Source organism: Chenopodium album, chromosome 3 (genome assembly GCF_948465745.1).
Source record: "Chenopodium album chromosome 3, dcCheAlbu1.1, whole genome shotgun sequence".
NCBI lineage: Eukaryota > Viridiplantae > Streptophyta > Magnoliopsida > Caryophyllales > Amaranthaceae > Chenopodium > Chenopodium album.
In genome coordinates this window covers 71,351,225-71,378,163 of record NC_137836.1, presented here as the reverse complement: position 1 = coordinate 71,378,163, position 26,939 = coordinate 71,351,225, and the positions used below count along the sequence as shown (strand labels likewise).

Sequence of the window (26,939 nt, the reverse complement as noted above, 5' to 3'; positions counted from 1 at the left end):
TTCCCCAAATTTCATCGCTGAAAGATGTTTTCCTTTCCACTAAGCTAACCCTTACTTAACTATAAACCGTACGGAGTTGAAAAGGCAAAAGACCAAAAACTAAAAACCAAAACAACCATGAGTATAGTTAGATTATTGAGAACAAATAACTATATTTACATAAAATGCGCTACTTAAGGATGGAACCCAATTCTATGGTGGAGAAAAGCAAAGCATACCCCTCCATTTTAATATCCAACCTGGAAATTACAATTCACATATTCATTCATTCATTCATTCTCTCTCCTCCCTTCTTCACTCTCTTCTCTACTGCTCTTCTTCACCTTCACCCTCTTTCTCTCTCCTCCCGCCTTCAAGAGAGAGAAATTCAGAAAATACCCCCATTTAATTTTTATTCTACATCACTAATTTTACCTAAATAATTAATTATTCACAAAAATATAAAGTTTGAGGAGAGAGAAAATCAACCCATCATCTTCTTCTTCATCAATTACCAGTGGTTGGGTGGGGTTATTCCACCGCCCTTACCACCACCACTTTCGCCGTCTTCATGGATTCTTTCCCTCCTCCCTCTCTCTCCTCTCCCTCCCCATTTCTTCTAGAAGGAGGAGAGAGAATTTAATTTCACCATTGAAAAAAATTAGATTTGGATTCTCATTTCAGGTAATCCACACATTTCAATTCGATTATATCATACAATTTGAATTTTGTTAATTTGTAATGAGTTTTGATTGATTCCCTGGTTTTTGTTTGATGGGTGATTTTCAATTTTTGCAGATTTTGGGAGGAAAAGAAAACAAGAAGAACAAGAACCCTAGTTTTTTCAATTTTTTCCCCCAAATCAGACCGTTAAAATGCAGTGGCTTCTTCGATTTTCCGGCTTCTTTTCCGCCGCATTAATCATGATTATTCTATCACCTTCCCTTCAATCTTTCCCACCAGCAGAAGCGATTCGATCATCTTCGCCATTTTTAGATCATCGATTTTCATTCCGAAGCTCCCCGGCTTTTCGCAACGCCGATGAATGTCGTTCAACAACTCATTCTACCGTCTGTGACCCCTCATTGGTCCACGTGGCTATCACCCTCGACGTCGATTACCTTCGTGGGTCAATCGCCGCCGTACATTCCGTCTTGCAACACTCTTTCTGCCCGGAAAACGTCTTCTTCCATTTTCTCACCTCCCACGAAACTCGAAACCTCGAGAGTCTCGTGAAATCCACCTTCCCTAACCTCAAATTTAAGCTCTACTCTTTCGATGATCGCATTGTTCGCCCTTTAATCTCAACCTCTGTTCGTCAAGCTCTTGAACAACCTCTGAATTACGCCAGAAATTACCTTGCTGCCCTCCTCGAGCCCTGCGTTCGTCGCGTCATATATCTTGACTCCGATCTCATCCTTGTCGACGACATTGCTAAGCTGTGGAACACAAAACTCGGGTACAAAACAATCGGAGCACCGGAATACTGCCACGCCAACTTCACCAAGTACTTCACCCCGGTATTCTGGTCACAACCCCGGTATTCCGGCACCTTCAAAAACCGGAAACCATGCTACTTCAACACAGGGGTAATGGTAATTGATCTTGTTAAATGGAGAGCGCAAGGCTACACAAGAAGAATCGAAAGATGGATGGAAATTCAAAGAAAAGAAAGGATCTACGAGCTCGGCTCATTGCCACCGTTCCTATTGGTGTTCGCCGGACACGTGGCACCAATCGAGCATCGATGGAACCAGCATGGATTAGGAGGTGACAATGTTAGAGGTAGTTGCAGAGATTTACACGCTGGTCCAGTGTCTCTTCTCCATTGGAGTGGCTCAGGGAAGCCATGGTTGCGACTTGACGCCCGAAACGCTTGTCCATTGGACTCGCTTTGGGCGCCTTACGACTTGTACGTTCACACCACGCGCCGGTAACTTTCACCCGTGTTATTTTTTTCTTTTTTTCAATGATTTTTACGGGTTCTTTTAATTTTTCATTTTTTTATTTACTCTTCTTCCCCCTTGTGATTTTTAATTTATGTTCTTTGTTATTTTTTTTTTCTTTTAAAATGGGGGAATTTGTCAATTTTTTTGGTCTTTAATTGGATGGATGGAAGGTTGGGTACCAGCTTTTGTCATCAATTATCCGGTAATGGAGAGTATAATCATGATATTATGGAATATATTATCATCATTAGTTTCTCAAAGTGTTTGTATTTGTTGCTAATTTGCTACTCTCACTCCCATTGTTACTGTTGTTATTACCCTCAATAAAAAGAAATAAGCAAAAAAATTGAAAAAAAAAAAAAAAAAATTCAATTATGATGATTTCTTTCCATTTTTGCTCATGATGTCTTTTTTCTTTTGCTACTTCAAGTGTAACTTATTGGTGCATATAGAGTCACTCATTATGGTAGTGATATTCAAGTAAACGGGATTTAATCACAGGTCTTGAGTATCGACCAAAAAGCCTTTACTACTACTAATTAAGCTAGTTTACATCGACATTTCGAGTGTATTTTGATCAACTAGGTAATTATCAACTACTACTATTGACATTTGGTGTATAATTCTTCAACGGTTATATATGAGCTACTTTTTGGTGTAGAAAAATTTTGTCGGTGAATTACTGAAATGTACTAGTATGTTCTGTTCAAGTAGTAGCAATTAAGGTGTTTCTTTTTTTCCTTGACTAAACTGGTGCAAAGCTGGAAACTACTGTATTTCTGAAACAATAAAACTGAGTACTATGCTGTCTTGCTTTTGATTTTCTCAATAAATTGTATTTGTAACATTCTACTGTATGAACTTCGGATACAGGTACGGGTACAATTAATAGGTGTGTTCTGGTTTACAGGTGAATTTACCAATTTGTATTATAATTTGCTAATCAAGTACTTAGTTGATCATTTTTTTTATTGTGAAACTTACTAGTTGCTGATTGAGACGTTTGAAGAATCCTTTTGTTCTGTAGATGGTCCAAGTTTAGCTTGAGATTTTAGCACCCGAACTAAACCCCAAATGCCCTGCCCCTACCCCTGGGTTTTCCCGTGTCGTACATTTTCACTCATCTTCTATAAAATGCTTACCCGTTGTAGATAATTTTCATGGGAGAATATTTTGAACACTTCTTTTTCCATCTGTCTCAGAATAGTTTAATTCTTTTCCATCTGTTCGGAATCATTAGATTAATTAAGAGTATTATCTTGGCTTATTATCCATTTGAACAAGGTGTTACAGAGACAAAATAATAATGTCGGATAGTAGAGTAAGTACAAGTACATAATAGGAGTACATGTGAAATAATCTCTCGGCAATTGATGCAAGCATTGTAGTCTTGACTAGATTCTTGTTCCTATTAATAGGAAAGAAAGATGCTGCTGCTCCCTCTTCTGTTCTTCAGTTGTTGCAGTCCTTCTATTTAATTGAATTTTTAACTACTTTATATCTGTTTTAAGCAATTATCTTAATTAAACTATCAAATTAATTAATTTCCCTGCAACTTGTTCTATAGAATAGGTAGGAAGGTTTTTACTCTAGTGTTTTGAGTTGTCAGTCGTGTTTTTTAATTCTTTTATCAATAATTTCTGACTTGTATTTTTTAATTTCTGATAACTTTTCCCTAAAAGTTCTTTTGTTTTTAAGTAGTGTATAAGTGTATTTACTCTTGAATGGAGGAAGTTGGGGGATATGCATGAATTAATTGCACTAGGTTATGCAAATCTATTGTGCTGCAGGTGTACTATATATTTATATGACATGGATGGGTTGATTATAGGTCATATAAAGTTTATGACACTAGAAAAATCTGTCAATAGGTCTAATGTGATTCATGTGGTTTGTGGGTGGGCAATGACTTTGAAGAATAGTAAATGTTCGAGGTGTAAGTCAGGTGGTTTAAATCGAGTCATATTCAGGTGATGAATCTTCTAAGTAGCCTTAGGTCTATTTGGATTGATCAACTTTAAAAAAGAATAAGTTTCATGGCTAATCGGGTTAAACTTCAAATAAGCTCACGTGAATAGAATACACCTTTAGGTTAATGTCGGTTAGTTGTTTATCTTGTTATGATTACTTGTTCATCATTTGACACATTAGTATTCACTTTGAGTAAGATATTTTTTAATCATTATGAATTTAGGTAGGTGGTGAAATTGAGTGATTTATTACACTAATCAAAACAAGTGATTACTTCATCACCTCCTTTTGGATTGATGAATTAGTAATGTTTTGATGATTTTTTTTGGATGATTTAGCTCAAGTACCTAGGGTGGGGGGTGGGTATCGTGTTGGTAGAAAACATTTGCGTAAATATAATAATATTTCCTGTTATTGATGGTGTTTTATTTTATCCTAAGTTAATGCTAAACCAAGTGTGTGACACTTTTTCAAATTAAATTGATACCGTACGTTTCACCATTTGCGTGTCCATTTTTTGGTAGGCATCACCAAAGATAATCCCCACTTCATATTTCTACTGTATTACTCTTAACCTGGGATTCAGGGGATGGAAAAGGGAGATTTTTGACCGATCAAATTAACTTGTGAGAATGGTTGATAAAGAGGGATAAAATATGTTACTATGAATAATGTTAAATTCAAAATGTATAAACAAGAAATATAGAAAATACTCTGTATTTACCAATTACTTTTACATAACAACTTAAGAAGTATGAGTAATAAAAATCAGCTAGTCAAATTAATATATTGTAAGTAGATTATACGGAGTAACTAAAAGTTTCAAATAGACTTTGGTCTTCACTTAGGAACAACTTGGGAATGGAGATTGACTTATGAGAGATTTTGATTAGATAGGCCAAAAGAATTATTGAAACTTATGCTTTTGCTACAACTAGAGGTTAATGGAATTAATTCGATTGGAATATCATTGTCATACTTAAATCACAAATTTTTACATGTAGTTGGGGGTTACTTCAATAGTGTTATAATATGCTCCTTTTTTTTTAAATAAAATTGTTCATAAATAAATGTCATACGACATCTATTAAGAGATTTAGATCTACATATACATATTGGCCTTGTTTGGCAAATGGCTGTTGGCGGTTGGCTGTTGGCTGGTTCACTTGGCTTGTTTGACCAGCTGGAATGTTTAGCTGTTTATAATGGCTTTTGAAATTGGCTGTTTATAAAAGTGTTTGGTAAATTAATTGTTGGTTGTTGGCTGTTTATTAGATAATTTGTGGGCCAACAAGCCAAAAGCCAACAAAAAAGCTACTCAAAGCAGCTTTTTCATTTTGGCTTAAAAGCTAGCTTTTTTGCTGACTAAAAAGCCAATTACCAAACACATTTTTTGGCTGTTTGACCATCTAAAAAAGCCAAAAGCCAAAAGCTAACCAAAAAGTCATTAAAAAGCCAATTACCAAACATGGCCATTAATTGAATACTTCCTCCGTTTTTTTTTTTTTTATATGCATCACTTGGGAATGCACAAAGTTTTAGGAGATAAATATAATATTGTGAGTGGGTGAATAAATTATTATAATAAAAGTATGATGGGGACTATGAAAGAGAAAGTATGTGAGAGTGAATAGATATTTTATTATTTAAGTGGAGACATAGAAGAGAGAGAAATGATAAAATAATTTGAGTGGGTTTAAAATAAGAGAGAGAAATAATAAAATATGGTATAACTTTACCAAATATAGAAGTGATGCATATAAAAAAAACACCCATAAAAAGAAAGTGATGCATATAAAAAAAACGGAGGGAGTAGAATGAAAACATTTCGTAAGCAAAGTTACTATGTTATTGCAAATCGTACTTTTTCATAACTTTTTTTCATATCCCTGTGAAATACCTAGCCGTTTGTTTATCTTCAAAAGAAAACAGAAGTATTTTATTAAAATTTAAAACATTTAAAGGCCGCTAATCTTTCTTAGTGTACTAGGTTTGTATTCAAAACTCAAAAACTTATACTAGTAGTACTTTTTGTATTGTATTTATTTATAATAATTTTAGAAAGTTTGTACGGAGTATTTATTAAGAATTTCTTTAATGCTCAAGTGGGGGTAGTAATTTATTATTTTTGTGTCCAATAAAATAGTGACAAAATAGACAAAGTCCCAAATATTAATACTTTTGGAATATTTAACTTTTAATAAAAAAATGAAAGTGAAATATAAGATTAAGATGTGTGTGTCAACATTTATTTATAAAAATAAAAATAAATAAATAAAAAAAATCAAAGATGGTTTTAATTTTATTTTTTATATAATAAAAAAAAAAGAAAAAGAAAATGAAGGATGCAATGTAATAGGAGAGAGAACGAGAGTGTGTGCGGTGGCAGCGGTGGGAGTCTTGTGAACTACCTCACCTTTCGCTGTTGCCCTCCTTCCCCTTCTTCCATTTGTTCTTTTTTTTATTTATTTTAACATTAATTATAATTGACTACCTTTCACCATTATCTTCTTCTTTTCCTTTTTATTTTCTCTTTTCTTTAATTAATAAAATAAAATCAACTACTACTGAACTGTTACAATTTGTCTTAACATGATGGAGCCTAAATAGAAGCTTCTATGAGTTCCATAACAATCTGATTTATTATTTTATTTTTTTCTAGATGTATATATAGACTATATATGTCGCATATTATACTTTTAGTGATGATGTGATACGTTTAAATGCGGTCAAAAACTCAAAATCATGGAAAAATATGAAGTAGATACAATGATGTGCATTGGTAGAGACGTTAAATTAAAGCTTTCTTGTAGAGGTAATTGGTTAAAATGTGATAAATTAACTTAAATCAATTGATTTATCAATTAATCTATTGATAAATGCACCAATGTTAAAAAATGACATTATTGATAGCGAAAGTAAGACTGAATGAGAAGTTGTTATATACACCTGGTTGTACCGTACACCCATGAGTTTCTGTTCACATTTTGATAATTGTTTTTCATTTAATCATCAAATGAAAAACAAAAATTAACTTTATTTTAGTTGGGTGTACGGTACATGCGGGTGTATATAAAGCGGTTTTTTATTTTTTATTTTTTTTACAATGTAATTTATACTATATATTAAAAGACGTTTATAAAATTATGTATGTGCCACATGTACCTCTTCTTACACCCGTATTACGTCACATCATCATTCAACAACCTCTACCTTCATGCCACATCATCATTCAATTATCCAAATTAAATTAAAAATAGATGCAAAGAGATTCGAACCTAAACTTCATTGAATAAAAACCACATGCATTACCATCTTAGCTTGAATTAAATTATAATCTATGTTTCCACATTTATGTATAAATACATATATTACAACTTACAAGTATTATAATGTAACATAAACAAAAAAAAATCCAAAAATGAGTTATTGTTGTCATTGTTTTTAAATTTACCACGTAAAAAAATTATAAAGTACGTCTTTTAAAGCGTCTAATATAAAAACGAAATTATTTAAAAATCCGGGGCAAAGTCCGGGCCACACACTAGTTGTACATTGAAAGGAATATTAGTTAATTATATACTCAGTACATTAAATAAAAAATTGAAATGATTAAATGATTATGACAATCAAACTACTACGTATTAAAGTTTATTTATTTTTTAAATTCTACTATTGTCCTACCTTTTGTTATTAATTGTAGATTTTAGGTGTTATTTGTGAGACCTTTAAAATTCCAAAGTTACAACTAATATGTAACGTAGATAATACATCACTGTTAGACACAAACAAAATTGCATAACCTTTTATACTACTGAAAGTCTGTTGAACCCATAAAAAAAACCCCACATGCGAGTGAAAGTATTTTCCTACATTGAAAGATTATAAAAGTGAAGAAAAATATTGGGATGTGTATCCCACGTTGAAGAAAAGAGAAAGTCGTGTCTAGGGGTGTTCATAAATCGGTACGGACCAAAAAAAATGGGCCGGACCACCCCGGACCGAATCCGGACTGGACCAGACCGAATTAATCGGTCCGGTCTTCCGGTCTTCGGTCCGATCCAAAACCCTTTTTGGACCGGACTAATTTTTTTATAAAAAATATGTGTGAAACCTTAAATAACGTTTAAAATTATCCTTAATAAGCTTAGAATACTTTAATTTTATAAGTTTTTTTGCACTAAACATACAAAAAAAGACGCAAAAATGACGTTACAAAATCGGTCCTTACTTAATTGGTTCGGTTTTCGGTTCTTAAAATTCTAATTTTCGGTCTTTGTTCCGGTCCGGTCTTGGACCGATGAACAACCATAGTCGTGTCCACTTTATAAGGCTAAGGGGCTACTTCCCTCATTGCCATATGGTTTTGAGGTGGAACTTTCTTGGTCGTTTAAAGTGGACATTTGTGACGAGTGTGACCCATACCCGTTTATCAAAGTCCTATTAATACTACGGAAGTACATATTTTTTTTTTAAGTATTATTCAGAGTGTTTTTTGCACTACTTAAATCATGTATAATACTGCTAAGAATGTTCATTAGTATTGTATTGCCTCTCAACAGTACTCTTAAAATGTCATTATTTACAAAATTGACATTGTTATATAGTATTTGCTAGTGCCTAACTATGAGGCCATGGAAACGCTCCACTATCCACATACACAACTACATGCACTCTTTACTTTAATTCTTTTCACTATAAGGCCCATCCAATATATAAAATTTCAAAAACTAGTATGTCAATTAACTTAAATTATAAGTATAAAACTTTGAAAACTTATGTAGAATGTCAAAAAACTTATATCTTAATTTCAAAAAATAACATGGTTAAAAAGCTTATATAAAATGTCTGATAGCTTAATTATACCCGTCTCATCATAGCTCCGGTCTCACACAACACCTTCTCACTTTCAATACAATAAAAAAGTTAAAGATACTAATAATAATTATACAATACATACATTGACAAGCGTAAAACTTACAATTTCATAATTAAAAAAATTGAAAAATAAATGTACTACCTCCAGTTCAATTTACTCGCAACAATTTCCTTTTTGGGGTGGCTTCGTGGTGTTAAGAGTGACAGGGTTCGTTGGTGAACGATGAAAATAATGATCTTTCTCTCTCCTCCTTCCTCGTGGTTTTAGACCGGCAACCTCGTGGGTGCGTCGGTGGTGGTAGATGGTAGTTCGTGGGTGCGTCGGTTGGTGGTAGATTGTGGGTGCATTGGGTGGTAGATCGTGGGTACATTGGGTGGTAGATGGTAGTTCGTGGGTGCATCGGTGGTGCTGGGTTCGTGTCTTACTTGCTGGGTTCGTGGGGTGCGTCGGCGGTGCTGGGTTCGTGGGTTGTTGAGTTCGTCGGGGTTGCTGAGTTTGTCGGGTGCGTCGACGGTGCTGGGTTCGGTGTTGGGTGGTGGTGGTTGGTGGTTTCGGTGATGCTTGGTGGTGGGTTATTTAATTAATTAAGGTTGAATTTGTTTTTTTTTTTTTTTGTTGGATTAGTAGTTAAGCATATACCCTAATTTTTTCATAATCATACTTTCAATCTTTTGTCTTGGTTTCCGCAAATATGTCCTTTGTTGCGAGTAAATTGAACCGGAGGATGGAGATAGTATAAATTGTGAACGAATTTGAATAGTGCATATATTGTCTCATCTCATTTCATTAGCACATCACTTATTCATAATTTTATACAATCATATACAGATATACTAGTATAATTCGTGAATCGTCCTATGAATACCGAATTCTTGACGTAACAAAGTAGGCACTATATGTGTATACATGAGCATCAAGAGAGGAATCAATGATAAAAACAAAAACTAAAAGTATGATTTTAAAGTGTTAAATAAATGTTGAGGAACATGGGAAAGTACTCAATACGTCATTGTTGCTTAATATCGTATCCAAGGAATAGAATTTTCACCTTCAACTTTATTTATTTACGAGTATTTTTTTGCCTTTATATTTTTAATTATATATTTTTTTAAAAAATTAATGGATAGGACCGATTCTATACCACGTGGCCACTTGCTTACATGTAACATTAGTCGCTTTTCAACTTTAATCACATCATAAGCCTCTCTGGCATCTATGATTGGATTTTATTTTAACATTAATCTTCGTATTAAAATCTTGATTGATTTACCATACTAATATTATTAGAAATTAAAATTAAGTTACTTGTTTCTTAATTTTTGGCAGTTTATAGGGTGAAATATGAGCTGGGGTTTTTGGGGTTTTTTGAAATGATTGGGATTGAACAACCGACACCTCCTCTTAGGCCAATTTTTGATAGATTTTTTTCATATTTATTTTGTTGTTGATTTTGACAGTTTTGTTGTTTTGTCTTCAACATTCCAATCAATTTATTATTTTTCATGCAGAAAAAATGGATCACATTCTAGATTTTGAGTTACAAATTGGAATATAGTGATCCTTATTGAGGGATTGACACACCAAACTTGGATATTGGATATCTAAATCAACAAGGTTTATGATAATAGACGATTCGGTGCTTGTATTTTTGTACTAAAGGAGATGTTTTGTGGAGAAAAAGAGTGTGCAAATTATTAAGATTAATTACTATTCAATACATCAAGCATGTTTGGTGGAGTTGGTGGGAAACTCGGCTTCTTGAAAATCATAATTCAGAAGTTCAAACCCTATCAACTAAAAATGCTTGGAAGTAGAAGAATTCTCTTATCTTCCCCCTCTACACTTAAGCATTGACCTGCAAAATTCTCTTATCTTCCCCCTCTACACTTAAGAGGAATAGATAATCTACACTTGATTTATTACAAGTCAATGTTTTTTGTTGAAAAGAATCTAACCGCATACAAATTAAGCCATGCAAAACCATTTAGTAATAACAATATCCGAATATACGTGAGCTGTATCTTAATAAATCTTGTACGGCTTGCATCTAATTCAGTTACGTTTGGGCTTAGCCGGGCTGTTAACTAGCTAGAGTAACGTACTCTCACTTCTCAATTACTATTAATAATAGCATATACTTTAAGCACCACATTGCAATGTACCTTTGTTACTTTATGATCTCTTTCCCACTTTAGAAAAAGCCTTAACTTTAAGATTGCATAGTGTGCAGTTGTGCACAAGCATAGAAGGTTCAAGAAGGTTGTGATCCATATAAAGATTAATGCCATTTTGCTCGTGCATTCAACAATATTAGTAAAATAATTCCCTATCAAAAAAAAACTTTTTTCTTAAATGGCTGTTAGCCTGTTACTTACATTCTCACGTGACTTCAAGAAAGTAAACTTTAAACATGTTAACACGTTGAATAAGTATACTTCTTCCGTTTTTTTATAGTTGACAACTTGAAACATTTTGGTTGTTGATGCTAATCAATTAGGGCATGTTCTCATTGATTGAAATGAGCTGAACTGAACTGAACTGAATTGAACTGAACTTATTAGAGCTGAACTGAACTTATTAGAGCTGAACTGAACTGAACTTATTAGAGCTGAACTGAACTGAACTGAACTGAAATGAATATTTTATAAGAGAAGAAAATTAGGAGTTGAACTGAACTAAAGTGAACTGAACTTATTAGAGCTGAACTGAACTGGAAATAATCGTATGATAACATGCCCTTACTCATGCATGCTAGATCTTGTTAATATCGTCTCAATAAATAATACAAGTATATGTTTTTATAATATTCTTTTTTTTTTTTTTTTTGAAGAATGCTTTCATATTATATATTAACATTTAATATATTTTACTCCCTTCGTTTTTTTTATTAGAGTCTACTATTCTTTTTTTTTTGGCAAATCAAAATTAAAGTCCCATTGTTAGAATTTTTCCCTTTTTAGTAAGTCTTCTAATTTATTCCCCAAATTATTTTGGATTTTTACTTTTTTTTTTTTTTTTTTTTTTTTTTTTTTTTTTTTTTTCTTGTGCCAAATATTTTTGGCATTTATTAATCCACCGGCATATGTTATCTCTCCTTATTTTCTTCTTCATTTTGACATTTATTAACCTCTTTTTTTTTTTTTCCTCTCACTTTGTTTATTTAATGCATCTAATGTACTTTGATACTTCCAATCATATGGTTTAAGGAATCTACAAAAACCTTAATTCCCGTGAAAAATGAGAAATGAGACTATAATAAACGGACGGAGGGAGTACTTATTACTCCGTAATAAATAGGGCATGTTCTCTTCAGCTTAATTTCATTTCAGTTCATTTAATTTAATTTAATTTAATTTCAGTTCAGTTTCTAATTTCCTTCTCTCATAAAATATTCATTTCGGCTCTATTCAAATTAGTTTAGCTCCAATCAATTCAGCTCTGTTCTATAAATCAGAACAGACCCTAGAGATTTTAAACGTCAAACTTATTATAAGTTGACAAATTGAAAAAAAAGGTTCAACTAAAAGAGAAATTGTTAAGCTTGACATAATTTATTTTGATGAGCTAAACTATTTACCAAATCTAACTTGTTTTTACTCAATTTTATTATTTTTGAAATTTGCTCAGTTTTTTTTATAAGCTATATTTAACTTATTTTTCTCCAAACTTGTTAAGCTAAGGGAAATATTGTCTTATAAACACTAGTTAAGAAACTTGATTCGTGGGTTTCTGATAGGTTGTCGTACACCTGTCAAAAATAAATTCCTAACAAAACCAACTAACAATGTAATAGAGTAAGTAGGGTCGAATACACAGAGAGATAGCTATTCAATTTAACCTCTACGAAATTAGAGAAACTAAACTATGTCACGAGTTGGATAGAATAGTAGTCTAAACTAATATAAGAATAAAACAATTAATAAAAAGACCTAGCATTATGGTTCACCATGTTTATAGTTCTAAACTTATCAAATATCAATTCAATCAATCAATCATCTAGAGCAATTGCTAAACCTACGGCCGGGTCTTAACGCTCTCAATTCAACATATGTATTTCGGTTGCTAACATAATCAGAATTGCTAATTGTAGGTAAGCCTCTAAAAGTAAGATCTTTCGATTCAAACTCTTATTAACAATAATTAATCAAACAATCGATCAGGTTGCAAGAGTAATAATAAAACACTATCAATTAGAGAAATCAATAATCAAAATTCATAATATTAATATGAACCCTAGTAATAAAACTCTAGCATGAAATAAATAATTAAAACTAAATCTAAGGAATAAAACATAATTAAAAGCAATAAATAGAAATAAAATTACCTCAATAAATTAAAATAATAAATCAAAGAACACTACTAAAATTCAGCCAAATTGCGACCGCCTCAAACGGTCGCAAAACATAATTGCGACCGTCAACGGTCGTAACATAGCGGTCGTTATTCTCTTGGTCACAAAAAAGCAAAATTATGACCGTTTGACGGTCGCAGATTTTTTGCGACCGTTTTTACTATTTTCAACGACCGTTAAGAAAACGGTCGCAAATAATAATAATTGCGACCGCTTTATGAAACGGTCGCAAATCTTGAAATTAGCGACCGTCATAAGCGGTCGCTAAAAGTGTTAAAAAAAAAAAAAAGGAAAACAGACCCACCAGCCACTCACCCTTGACCCAGATCCGCCGAAACTAGATCCCACCTACCCAAGCCACCACCACTGCCCACCCTAAACAACCACTATCCGCCGCCCTCTACCCACCACCACCTTTGCCCACCTTCAACCATCAATACCCACCACCACCCACCCACCCACCCTTAACCCAAAAAAACACAAATTTATTAAAAAAATCAACCCAGAAATTGAACCAACAAAAACATCCAATTAAACCAACAAAAACAACCCATATAATTTCGAACAAATTTACAAAAATCAAACAAAAAATCGAAAAAAAAACAACATAAATTAATTAAAACAATTTAACCCACAAATAAAATGCACAAAAATTAAATAAAAATCAAGAAAAAAAATACGAACACAAATCAAACCCACAAACACTAAGCAAAATTTGAACAAAAATTCAACTCAAAAAAACCGACAAAAAGTCGAACAATCACACAATTTCGACAAAAATCGAACTACTATTTGAACAAAATCAATAAAAATTCGAACCAAAACTCAAACAAAAACACACAAAAATCGAACCAATACTCAAACAAAAACACAAACAAAAATCGGAAAAAATTGAACAATCATGGAAATTAGAGAACAAAATAAAACAACAAAAATTGAGAATAAACAAAAATATAATAAAAATTCAGAGAAGAAATACATACCTTTCACAAAACTTTTTCCTCTTTAGGTTTATATGGTCAAATTCGACCATAAAAACTCCAGATCTGGAATTTTTATGTTCGAATTTGACCATTAATACCAAACTTTGGCGAAAATACAACACCACAATTCATTAGTTGACAGAAATCCTAAGAAAAAGATAAAATGAAGAAGAAACAAAGATGGAGGAAGGTGAGGAAAGAGAACGAGAAGGAGAAGAGGAAAGAGTACGGGAGGAAATTTAGAGAAAGAGAAAGAGAATTAGAGAGAGGAGGAACGTGAGAAGGAAAGAGAGGAGATACGAAAATGAAGGAGTAGCGGCTGTGAAAATATTAGGGTTAGGGTGATTTTCCATCTCTTTTATACCCTATTTTAAAAATTAAAAAAAAAAACAATTACGACCGCTAAAACGGTCGCAAAATTAGAAATCTGCGACCGTTTTAGAGGCGGTCGCAGATTCTGACATTTACGACTGTCTCTTTGACGGTCGCAGATTATAACATTTATGACCGTCTTTGACGGTCGTAGATTATGACATACGACCGTCTCTTTGACGGTCGCAGATTATGACATACGACCGTCTCTTTGACGGTCGCAGATTATGACATTTACGACCGTCTTTGACGGTCGCAGATTATAAGATTTACGACTGTCTCTTTGACGGTCGCAGATTATGACATTTACGACCGTCTTTGACGGTCGCAAACGATTTAATTTAATTTAGAATTATTTTTAATTGTTCAAACATCCTGCGACCGTCTAAAAGGCTAAAAACGGTCGCAAATTTGCGACCGTTGTCAAAGCAGTCGTAATATTGCGACCGCATAAAAAACGGTCGCAAATTTCATAATTTGCGACCGTTTTTCAGACGGTCATAGAAATACGGTCGCAATTTAGCCGAATTTTAGTAGTGGAATCCATGGAGATGCCATGAGAAATTAGGGTTAGAGAGAAAACTAAAAAGAACGTAAAATGATAAAAGATATGAAAGGCATAAGGGAAAAATAAAATCCCTTGGAGTATTTATATTATCCTAAAATTAATCTTAAGAAATAAAGAAAAGAAAAAATAAAATTATAAATTACATAAGTTGCAACGTAACACTATTAGATGATAGAAGGCGACGTGGCACGAATAATATCAACGTAATCGAGGGATGAGTAAAATTTTGTAGCGACGAAGCCTTGTGGTCGTGGGCTACTGGGATGGTCGTGCACTCGCAAAAAATTCTACGGCCACAGGTTTGGCTGCAGGCTGGCAGTAGCTACAGAGCCTCGATTGGGCTCGGGGTATGGTCGCAGGCTACCTAGTTCGGATAAAAACGTCCATAACTTCTGTTCTAGAAGGCTTCTTTGGGCTTATGATCTATGGTTGGAAAGATCTTCAAGTCTAGTTTCCAACCAAATTTTAATCTTTGCAATCCGATATGTAGAACTCAAGTTATGAAAAAAATAGTGGACAAAGGTCAATTTTGACGCTTTGTAAACCATCGTTTTTCTTTGTTTATAACTCAAATTCAATTCCGAAAAGTGCATAATGACCCTTGTGAATGCTATATTCATTCCTCATGCATATAAATCTCAAAATAAGCTTCCGCAAACATATATACTTCATTGAGAAATCCTCGATTCATCGACTTTTCATCCTTTCATTATCCGATTCTTCCAAAACCGCTTCGAAAGCGTCCAAATAATTATAGAAACTACCTGAAACATTAAGAAAACACAAACGAAGCTTAATAGAGCACAAAATGGACAACTTATGAAATTGCGGCCTAAAAACGATAAAAGACTCAAAAAACAACTATAAAACTAGCATAAACGTGTCTATATATCCCATATAAATGTGATTCATCAATTTCCTCCCAAAAATCATGATAACAAAAAAGGTCCTTATTCATATACTCTTATCTTAGACTCTTAGAGTCAAATACACATTCATCTGCCTAAAAAAAGGGAGAAAAATACTACATTGAGACAACATAACATGTGAAATATTAGAACTTTAAAAGAGACAAGCATAAAAAGAGGCAAATGGTACATCATATAACATAGATGCACACCAATGTAGCCCCTCAAAAGGATCCCAAGTCTTGGAGCGAGTGGAAGCTAAGGAACCTTAACTTTACAGCTAAAATCCTTAAGTTATTGATATACTATTCCTTTGTTCCTTGCAATTCCATTAATATTATTTGGTCCTACTATACTACCCCACACAAAATTTGTTCTCTATGATATACGAAGTATATATGCAACAAGCCAACAACATCTAAGCATATCCTTTAGTTTTGTGGCCCAAATTACAAGTGATCTACAATATATACTATACGAAATCAATACTACTAGTATATTACTAATATTAGGCATATATCTTGCATGTAAAAGTGTAATTGTTGCTTTCATATGTAACAAATATATCTTGGAACGTATTATATGTACAAATTTATTGTTATTCTTCTAGTACTTCTTACAAGCTAGATTTTTCCTTCAAATTAATTGTAATAAGGCTACAATTTCTTTGTTATGTTTGTGGCATAGTTTCGGACAAGCCGACAAGGACAACGGATTCTATATTTTGTGATTAATAGATCAGTACATAATTTCATAAATATATATATATATATATATATATTTTTTTTTTTTCTCAATAAATTATTCATTCTTATTGTGCAAATATTTCATGGAGCTAAAGACATGAAGGATAATGCTATAATCATGTGCAAGTTATATATTTGTGGCTATAATTTTGCATATCTTCCTCCAATCCCCAATCATTTATTAATTTGTCATGTGTTCGTTATTTCAATTTGTAGTTTAGCTTGTTAGTATTGTACTTTACAATGAGCTGCTTGTGCAAGAAACATTTTTTTTTTTTTAATATTTTATTTTTTGTTTTACATTTAAGTGATGTACGTTAACCTTACTTACACAACCATTTGAAAAAAAAAAAACCTTATACAATAAAAAAGCTACTAAACTGAGAGATCAACTCATATGATTAATTACTACCTGCTTTGATTTACGGAACTGAACTGAATTGAATTGAACTGATTGGAGCTAAACTAAAGTAAACTCAATATTTTATGAGATAAGAAAATTAGGAACTGAACTGAACTGAAATTAAACCGAAGAGCACATGCCATAGACTTGCAAGCAATTCATAACTTTCTACCTAATGAGTATTTTCTTTAATAGTGTAAGTATTGACAATTTTGTTTTGGAAGATTGGAACTTGAATTGTTTATATCTTTAATAGATGCATGGGAGTGAAGAAATAATGAATATACATGCAATTTTCAATAATTGCCTATATGAACAATGATCTTCCTTATATACTCCGTATATATCTCTGTTCAAATTTAATAGTTACACCAACCTATGTAGATAATTTAATGTGATTGCCTATATATTGATGTCACACTTAAAAGTACATAATACTCCAATCGATAAAAGGGTGGGTCACTTGGAATAGACGTCACCACTAAGGGTCTGTTCTGATTTCCTGAAATGAGCTGAATTGAATTGAACTGATTGTAACTGAACTGAATTGAACTGAATTGTTTTTGAGAGAAGGAAATTAGAAACTAAACTGAACTGAACTGAAATTAAGTTGAAGAGAACAGACTCTAAGGTGAGGGCTTCTGTGTTGGACACCTCTTCGTAGACGACAATGTATATTATTTATACCACTGTTGGTTTTGGTTTTTTCCCTAAAATTTATAGAGGATGCAGGTAAGATAGAGAAAGAGAATAGAAAGGGAGGAGAGAGAGAAAAGGGAAAGAGGTGAGATCGTGAGATGAGATGAGGGTGGCTAGGGAATGAGTAGTAGAGATGGCGGCGACTGATTGCCTGATTGGTGGTTTATTGTGTAGGGTGAAAGAAAGGGGGAGAAGGGAAAAGCCCGTAAAGGTGTAATTTACGTAGATAGTAATTGGTCATCTATTTCTGACAATAAATAACAGTGAATTAAAATGTACCCCGTACAAAATAGGTCAAATAACTAATATGTCATTATAAATAGGCATTTTATAAATATATAGTCAAATTCAATCATACAAAATGATGTTATAATAATCCAACTAAAATCATATTAAACCATACAATAAAAGGCTTAAGGTATTTGAGTAGCAAAGTGCTTATGAGTTATGACCTCATTATAATCTGTAAATAAAATACTTTCTGATAAGTAGATAAAAAGTAGGTTCGGTGGAGTTTCACCCTAAATATTATAGGCGATTTCACCCTAAATATTATAGGCGATTTCAAGAATCTCCGATTAAAGTCATTTTTTTTAAGGGGCTGATTGGTGTTTGGGTGGGGTCGAACTTGACAAGCCTTTTCTCCTACGGAGTAGTACTCTAGTAGGGCAAGGGTGACATATATGGCAAGTTGAGGGCATTGGGAGGACAAAGTATGAAGCTTTTAAATTAATTGCATGGACTGACTGACATATTTAATACAGGCTTAAAGTGAGTCTGCTAATTAAAGCACATGTTTCTTAAGTTCACTTCTATGCCAACACCCTACGGCCCTCCGTACGTCATCAACTGCATGTGTTTTGGTTTTTCCATATTCTTTTCAGCAATCTCTATTTTTAAATTTTATTTTTATTTTTTAAAAATAATGTTTTAAGCAACAAGTAATAGTTGTTCTAAATTTTAGGAATCCCTTGCCTTACAAAAAATACAGAGACAGCTGAAATTAATTGATCAGTATTGTTTTTGTCCACTGAACGAAGCAAGAGAAGCAATTATGCATGTTATCAATTAATACTCTGTAAACAATTTATAACCAAAAAAAAAAAAAAAAAAAAAATTGCCCTAGTGTATGCTGATTAATTTTTGTATTTGTTTTTCCTAGCCTTCGTCAAACGTTGCTTAGCCAAATATCCAATTTTGAAAGAATATAGAGTAAATAAGGGTCTCTTCTAATTAACTGAACTGAGCTGAACTGAATTGAACTTATTGGAGAACTAAACCGAACTGAATATTTTATGAGAGAAGTGAAGATTAAATCAGATCAAACATTATGCTCACAGCAGAGGAATATCAGAGAAAGAATTTAGGAAGGAAGAAAGGGAGAGATTATATTATGATTGCTTAATCAAAACCGTTACCACCTCACAGCCTTAATACATGTACTAAGAAAAGGAAAGAAAGCTGGCAGAGAATCTTTTACATTCACTGAACCAAATATAACAGAATGCAACAGGACAAAAAAGAGAATAAAGAAATAACATAATTGCTTAGCTCAACATAATTAGTTCATAATTAGCTGTATTATTCTTAATACTCCCCCTCAAGCAGGTGAGTGAGTGAAAGGAACTCCCAGCTTGGATAGATGCTTGTAGTGAAGTTTAGCAGGCAGGACTTTGGTGAAAATATCAGCCACTTGATCAGCAGAAGCAACTTTCACAGGCTTGATGAGACCTTTTTGGACTTGATCTCTCACAAAATGGCAGTCAACTTCAACATGCTTGGTGCGCTCGTGTAGAACAGGATTAGCTGCAATAGCCAATGCAGCTTGATTGTCACAGTTGAGAGTTGTAGGAGGAAGTTTATGAATTCCCAGATCTTTAAGAAGACTAGACAACCAGGAAACTTCACAGGTGGTGAGAGCCATAGCACGATACTCAGCTTCAGCAGAGGAGCGAGCAGTTATAGATTGTTTCTTGGCTTTCCAAGAGATGGGAGAGGAGCCAAGAAAGATGCAATACCCAGAGGTTGATTTACGTGACATAGGGCAACCAGCCCAGTCACTGTCACAAAATGCTGTAAGAATTGCAGCTGAATTTGTAGCAAGCAGGACACCTTGAGACAGTGTTCCAGCTAAGTACCTTAACAATCGTTTTGCAGCTTGCATATGAGCAGTATAGGGCTGCTGCATAAACTGAGTTAGAATATGGACTGTGTAAGCTATATCAGGTCTTGTGATTGTCAAATAAATTAGCTTGCCAATTAGTCTCTGATAAGATGAAGGATCAGGTAAGAGATCACCCTGTATTGCAGTTAACTTTGTATGACTATCCATGGGAAGAAGCAAAGGTTTGATAGACAACATGCCAAACTCCTTGAGAATATCAGAAGTGTATTTCTTCTGAGAGAGAAAGAACCCAGCACCAGTTCTGTCGATTTCAATGCCAAGAAAGTATCTTACCTCACCAAGATCTTTCATGTGAAAGGCTTGAGATAAAAGAGATTTGAGGCTGTTAATATCATCTATGTTGTTGCCACAGATCAATAAATCATCTACATAGACTAATACAACAGTAGTAGATGTAGGTGTGACTTTTGTAAAGAGACTATAATCAGCCTTAGAATGAATGAAACTCATTTGCAGAAGAGTGTGAGATAACTTGTGAAACCACTGCCTTGGAGCCTGTTTTAAGCCATAGAGGGATTTCTTGAGTTTGCAAACCAAAGGAGAGGCAGGTTTGGATGGCTGCTTGTATTCATCAGTGTGTTGGATTCTGCTTCCAAGACCTGTGTAACCCTGAGGTAGAGTCATGTATACATTCTCCATGAGATCACCATGGAGAAAAGCATTTGTTACATCCATTTGAATAGCATGCCATTCTTGTTTAGCAGCAACAGCAAGAAGAGTTCTCACAGTTGTCATTTTGGCAACTGGAGCAAATGTTTCAGAGTAGTCAACACCAAATTTTTGCTTGCAGCCAAGAATAACTAGTCTGGACTTATTTCTTTCAACTGTGCCATCAGGATTGTACTTAGTTTTGTACAGCCATTTACATCCAATTGCAGTTTTCCCTGGTGGCAAGAAAGTGATATCCCAGGTGTCATTCATCTCAAGAGCATCAAGCTCCAAATTCATAGCTTTGACCCAGTGCTTATGTTTTACAGCATCTTTAAAAAAGACAGGGTCACTCTCAGTGACCAGAGTTGATAAGAAACAGGAAAATTCATGGTGAATAGCAACATCTACAAAATGGGCAATCTGAGAAGGCTTTGATGGCATTATATAGTCTTTATGCCAGTATGGGACATTGTGATCGCTTGTGGATTTTCTGACTGGTGGAGGAGAAGGAGATGTGTTTGGAGAAGGTGGGAAGGAAATAGGAGTGATTTCATGTGAGTGTGGGGTATTTGTTGTGTGAGAGGAAGTAGGAGAAGGAGGTGGGGAGGGTTGAGGTGTAGAAGTGTCAGAATCATCAAGTAGCACATCAAAGCTGTCTGTTATGATGGATTCAGGAAGGGGTTGCATATAGAACTGTTGAGATGATGAGTGAAATGGGAATATATGTTCATAGAACACTACATCCCTAGATACAAAAGTTTGTTTTGTTTCCAGATTCTGCAGTCTGTAACCCTTTTGTGTTGCTGGATAACCCAAGAACAGGCAAGCAACACCTCTGGCATCAAATTTATCAGAAGAATGAGCAGGATTATAAGCAAAGGCTAGGGATCCAAAGACTTTCAAGTGACTGTAATCAGGAGCTTTATGAAATAGACACTCAAAGGGGGTTTTATTGTTGAGAATTGGAGTAGGTAGTCTGTTTATAATGTGAACAGCTGTGAGAACACAGTCACCCCAATAAGACAAAGGAAGGGAAGCTTGAAATCTCAATGCTCTGGCTACCTCAAGAACATGTCTGTGTTTCCTCTCAACTCGAGCATTTTGTTGAGGTCTTTTCACACAAGAAGTCTGGTGAATTATGCCATTTTTGTCAAAGAAGGCATTGCTAGGTCCATCATCAAATTCCAGGGCATTATCTGACCTTATGAATTTGATTGTTTTCTGAAAGTGAGTCCTAGCATAATTGAGAAAAGTTTCAAGAGTTTTCAGTGAATCAGACTTGTATTGCAGCAAATACACCCAAGTGGTCCTTGTATGGTCATCCACTAAGGTCAAGAAATTTTTGTATTTTCCTTTAGTGCTTACTCTATAAGGCCCCCATATGTCCATATGTATCAATTCAAAGGGTTCAGCAGCATAAGAATTGCTCAGGGTATAAGGCAGTTTGGTGAATTTGGACATGGGACAGGTGACACACACCTTAGAGTTATGAGCAGTGAGAGGCTTGACACATGGTATGAATTTGAGCTTTGTGATGGATGCATGACCCAGTCTATGGTGCCAGAGAGTGAGAGAGTCAGCCTTGTCTGCAGAAACAGACATAGTAGAACTGAGAGCACTGGTGTGAAGATTGTCCTGTTATAGAGTACCAGAAGCATGAGTATCAAGGTAATACAGGCCATCTTTCATTTTTCCTGTACCTTTTATTTTCTGTGTTTGAGTATCAAGAATGATACAACACTTAGGGAAAAATTGCACTTGACATTTGTTATTCTAGGCTAATTTCTGTATTGACAGCAGATTGTGCTTGAAAATTGGAACACACAGCACATTTTCCAGTTTTAGTCCAGATTTGAGAGTCACACTTCCTATGTGTGAGATTTCTGCTTTCTCACCATTTGGAAGGTTGATTTTAGTCATATGATCAACTTTCTTGTATTCATCAAGATTCTGCAAAGTTGAAGTCATATGATCTGAGGCACCAGAATCCAGAATCCATTCACTCAGATTTGTGCTTGCATTACAGGAAATTATTCCTGAGAAATGTTCAAGCTCATCATCAGTTTTAGAACCTTTGTTCTGAGTCATCAGCTTTGGCATCATTTTAGCTAGTTGCTCCAGCTGTTGTGGTGTGAACAAAACCCCACTGTTATCTGCACTAGTCCTAGCTGCAGCTGCCATTTTTGGTCCAACATTTTTAGAACCTGTATTCCACCTTTGACTACTAGTGGATTTGGTTCTATTAAGTGGTGCAGAGGAATTGTGCTTGGAATGCCAACTTGGGTATCCAATGACAGTCCAGCACCTGTCACTTCTATGACCCTTGAGGTCACAAGCTGTGCACAAGAATGATCTATCAGTACCAGCAGGTTTGCTATACATAGCCATAGGATCGGTTGCACATTTGTTGAGATTCAAGACCTCTTTCTGAGCTTTGATGTGTCTATTTTATATAGTATTTTACCCCCGTCCCTTGGTCATAATTAGTAGTGTTTTTGGCTCTTTAGAGCCACTTTTATTACTAATTGTTGTTTTCTAGTGTTTTCGTAGATTTGGTTGACTTTTGCAGGGATTTATGCTTTTGGAGTATTTTCCCGAGATATTTTGGAGCAATCACGAACATTGGAGAAGCACGACCAGAGTTTATAGCCCAGGGCCGGTTAGAGCCATCGAACCGGTGATTAAGGGCTCGGTATAGGTGATACCGGGGCATTTGGACCGAGTATTCAAGACCCAAAGAGGAAACCCAGATTGGCCCGAAGAATTGGAGCCCAATTGAAGTTCAAATAGTGGCCCAAATGAGCCGCCCGGCCAAAGAGGCTGGCGCCCGGAGGCGCGCCTGGCCGGGCGGGAGAAGCTATGGCTGGCGCTCGGTGACGCGCCCGGCCGGGCGCGAGATTGCTATTAGAGACAAAAAGGCGCGCCCGATCGGGCGGTGCCTCGCCCGATCGGGCGCGTGTTTTATTAGTTGATGTTTAACGTAGTTTTAATTTGTTTTAGCTTAGGATTTTTGTACGGAGTATAAATACTCCTCCGTAATACGTTTTTAGGAGTTTTTCTTCTCTTCTTCTTCTCCTTTTTACTCTTTCTTTACTCTCTTAATTATTCTCTTAGAATTCTTTCTCTAAACTTTTGTCCTTAATTCTTCCATTAATTCCAGATTACTTTTTGGTAACAATTTCTTCCCCTTTAATTTCAGTTATTTTATTTACTCCCTTGATTATGCTTTTATTTATTTATTTGATTAGTTTAGTCATGATGATTTGTGAGTAGTTTAATTTCTAGGGTTTATGGGGATCTTATAAATAATATGAAGGGGTAAATTATTGTTGTTGATTATCAATGCTAGATTAATTTCCTATTGATTGATTTAATGCTCTGTGACTAGATTAGGCCTATCTTTTATGCATGAGTTTAACAATATTGATTCAAGAATCGAGAGATGAGAATTAATGTTTAGGTCTAGTTTCAATAGGCAAGTTAATTTATAAATGGTTAAGTCAAGATTCGAGAGATGAGATTTAATACCGATAAATTAATTGTGTGATTGTAATACGTAGCGAGATCCCTTTACAATCTGGTTAATTGATGCATTGATGATTGACTATTATTGATTATTGGTATTGCATGATAATTTCTTATTGGATTGTTTTAATGTTTTACAATTGCGGCTTGTAAAAGTATAGCAATATTAAATTGATGAATCGAGCAGATGTTAATTTGATATTAAAGGCTATTTTCAATAAGAACTTAGATCTAGTAAATTGCGATAGCCTGTTAGATCTATGTTGATTAATAAATTGCGGGAGCCTGTTAATCATGTTATTTATGCAATGTCAATGATTGATTACTATGTTTTACCCTGGAGTATTATTTATTGGTGAACCTATGCCCTAGATCCTTTCACATATTGTTTTCTTCCTATTCTCAATCTTTGTAGTTTAGTTTCATATTCAATTATAAATATTGGTTACTTAAATAATCTAGATTATAATAATTAGTTAGGAGTAAAAAGACTTGTTTCCCTGTGGAGATCGACCCTACTTCCCTATCTACTTTAGTTAGAGGACTTAGGAATTATTTTTGATTAGGGGATACGACTTTACCCTGTCAAAATTTGGCGCCGTTGCCGGGGAAACGGTTTTATTTTTTATTTCTGATTGTTTTTGTAGTCTAGATTATTTCCCCTTTTGTCTCATAGAGCGTTAGTTCTCTGAGACAAATCTCACATTTGCTTCTAGTTTTTGTTTATGCCCAGGTGTTCCAGATCAGGTTATATCCCATTCGATCCTGAGATCGAACGTTCCTTCCATAGACAGAAAAACTTCTACAAGCAAATCCTGGCGGATTCTGGTGATACTAACAATAATCACCGCGATCCTCCAACTGATTCTAGCGATTTAGAGGCATCATCAGACGCAGAATCAGAGATGACGGCTCCAAAGAAGCTTAGTGATTATTCACAACCAAAGCTTACGGATTTTCCACATCTCACCCCTACTCTGGCTCTTGATGGGGTTCAATTTGAAATTAAACCTCAATTTATAACGATGATAGAGAGGAAGCAATTCAGTGGAGCAAAGGGTGAAGACCCGAATCTTCACATTGCTGACTATTGTCAATATTGCAACACCATCAGGCAAGCCAGGGTCACTCAAGACCAAATCAGGGAGATTCTCTTTCCCTTCTCTTTAACTAGAAAAGCTAAATTGTGGTTTAATGGCTTAAATAGAACTACACTTGGTATAACTGACTGGGAAACTCTTGTTTTGAATTTCTATAACAAGTATTACCCTGCAGAGAGAACAGCAGTACTACGAAGTGCGATTCAGAACTTCGCCCAAGAAGCCGATGAGTCTTTATATGAGGCTTGGGAGAGGTTCAAGGACTTACAAAGAGAATTCCCTCACCATAATTTAGCGCAATGGCAGTTAATCCAAGCCTTTTATAACGGCATTGGAAATTCCTCTAGAATAATTTTAGACTCTGCAGCTAGTGGGAGATTTATGAATCTTAATGTTGATGATGCGGGTCAGGTTATTGAAGACATGGCGATACACAATTCCCAATATGGGAATCCCAGAGGATTTGCTAACAAGGGGAAACATAGTGTCGACTCTGTATCCTTTTTGCAAGCTCAACTGACCTCTATTTGCCAAAAATTAGATAATCTGAGCACTGCTAATGTAGCTAATGTTTCTCCGATTAATAATAATTCTAATGAGGCTTTCTGTGAAAATTGTGGTATTGTAGGTCATTGGGAGCAGGATTGCAGGAGTTCTGTGGAGCAAGTTAATGCCTTCCAAGCTTATAGGCAAAATAACCCATACTCCAACACTTACAATCCTGGGTATCGGAATCATCCATACCTTTCCTACCGGAGCACTAATGTTCAAAATCCACCACCACAAGAACCACAGGCGCCACAGCAACAGCAGCAGAAATATTATCATCCCAATGCTAGCCAGAAGAATCAACCACAACAACCCCCCTCATCTTCCGACCCTTCTTTGGCGGAAATTAGAGCAATGTTGGTCAATATGCAAAAGCACATGGAGAGCAGAGATGCGACAATTGATCAAATTCTAGCGCATAATAAAATTGTAGATAATCAAATTGCGCAACTCTCCGCTACTCTACAAGCCCGCCAACAGGGAGCCTTGCCGGCACAGCCGACTAGGCCTACGGATCAAGCATTTGCAATTACTCTAAGGAGTGGTTCAAACTATGAAGGGCCCTCTATGCCCAGAGTTGATGAACCTGTTTTATCAAATAATGCTAATCTTGATTCCATTAAACCAAACAATGTAGTTGATAACCCTGCAGGGCTAAAGGATAATACTAACATATCTAATTTTACATTGCAGGGTAAAACTCCAGAGAAGGTGGCTACTTGTCAAAAATAAATTCCTAACAAAACCAACTAACAATGTAGTAGGGTAAGTAGGGTCGAATCTACAGGGAGATGGTATTAATCTAACCTCTAAGAAATTGGAGAAACTAACCTATGTCACGAAATTCAGATAGAAAAGTAGTCTAAATTAAAAAAAAGAAATAAAACAATTAATAAAAAGACCTAGGGTTATGGTTCACCATGTTTATAGTTCTAAATCTATCAAAAATCAATAACAATTCAATCAATCAATTGTCTAGAGCAATTGCTAAGCCTACGGTCGGGTCTTAACGTTCTCAATTCAACATATGTAGTTCGGTCGCTAACATAATCAGAATTGCTAATTGTAGGTAAGCCTCTAAAAGTAAGATCTTTCGATTCAAACTCTTATTAACATGAATT

The 26,939-nt window shown here is 34.8% G+C and overlaps 1 non-coding gene and 1 pseudogene across 2 annotated transcripts; one reads left to right on the top strand and one right to left on the bottom strand.

Moving 5' to 3' along the window:
• The first annotated feature begins 175 nt into the window (after window positions 1-175).
• On the top strand, window positions 176-2,188 carry LOC145624124 (putative galacturonosyltransferase-like 7 pseudogene; annotated as a pseudogene). The gene is made up of 2 exons (XR_014110382.1): window positions 176-663; window positions 778-2,188. The product of XR_014110382.1 is annotated as a putative galacturonosyltransferase-like 7 pseudogene (transcript).
• A 23,267-nt stretch (window positions 2,189-25,455) lies between these two features.
• LOC145625881 (small nucleolar RNA R71) lies at window positions 25,456-25,562 on the bottom strand. The gene has a single exon (XR_014110778.1). It is a non-coding gene; the product is annotated as a small nucleolar RNA R71 (small nucleolar RNA).
• Between the last annotated feature and the right edge of the window lie 1,377 nt (window positions 25,563-26,939).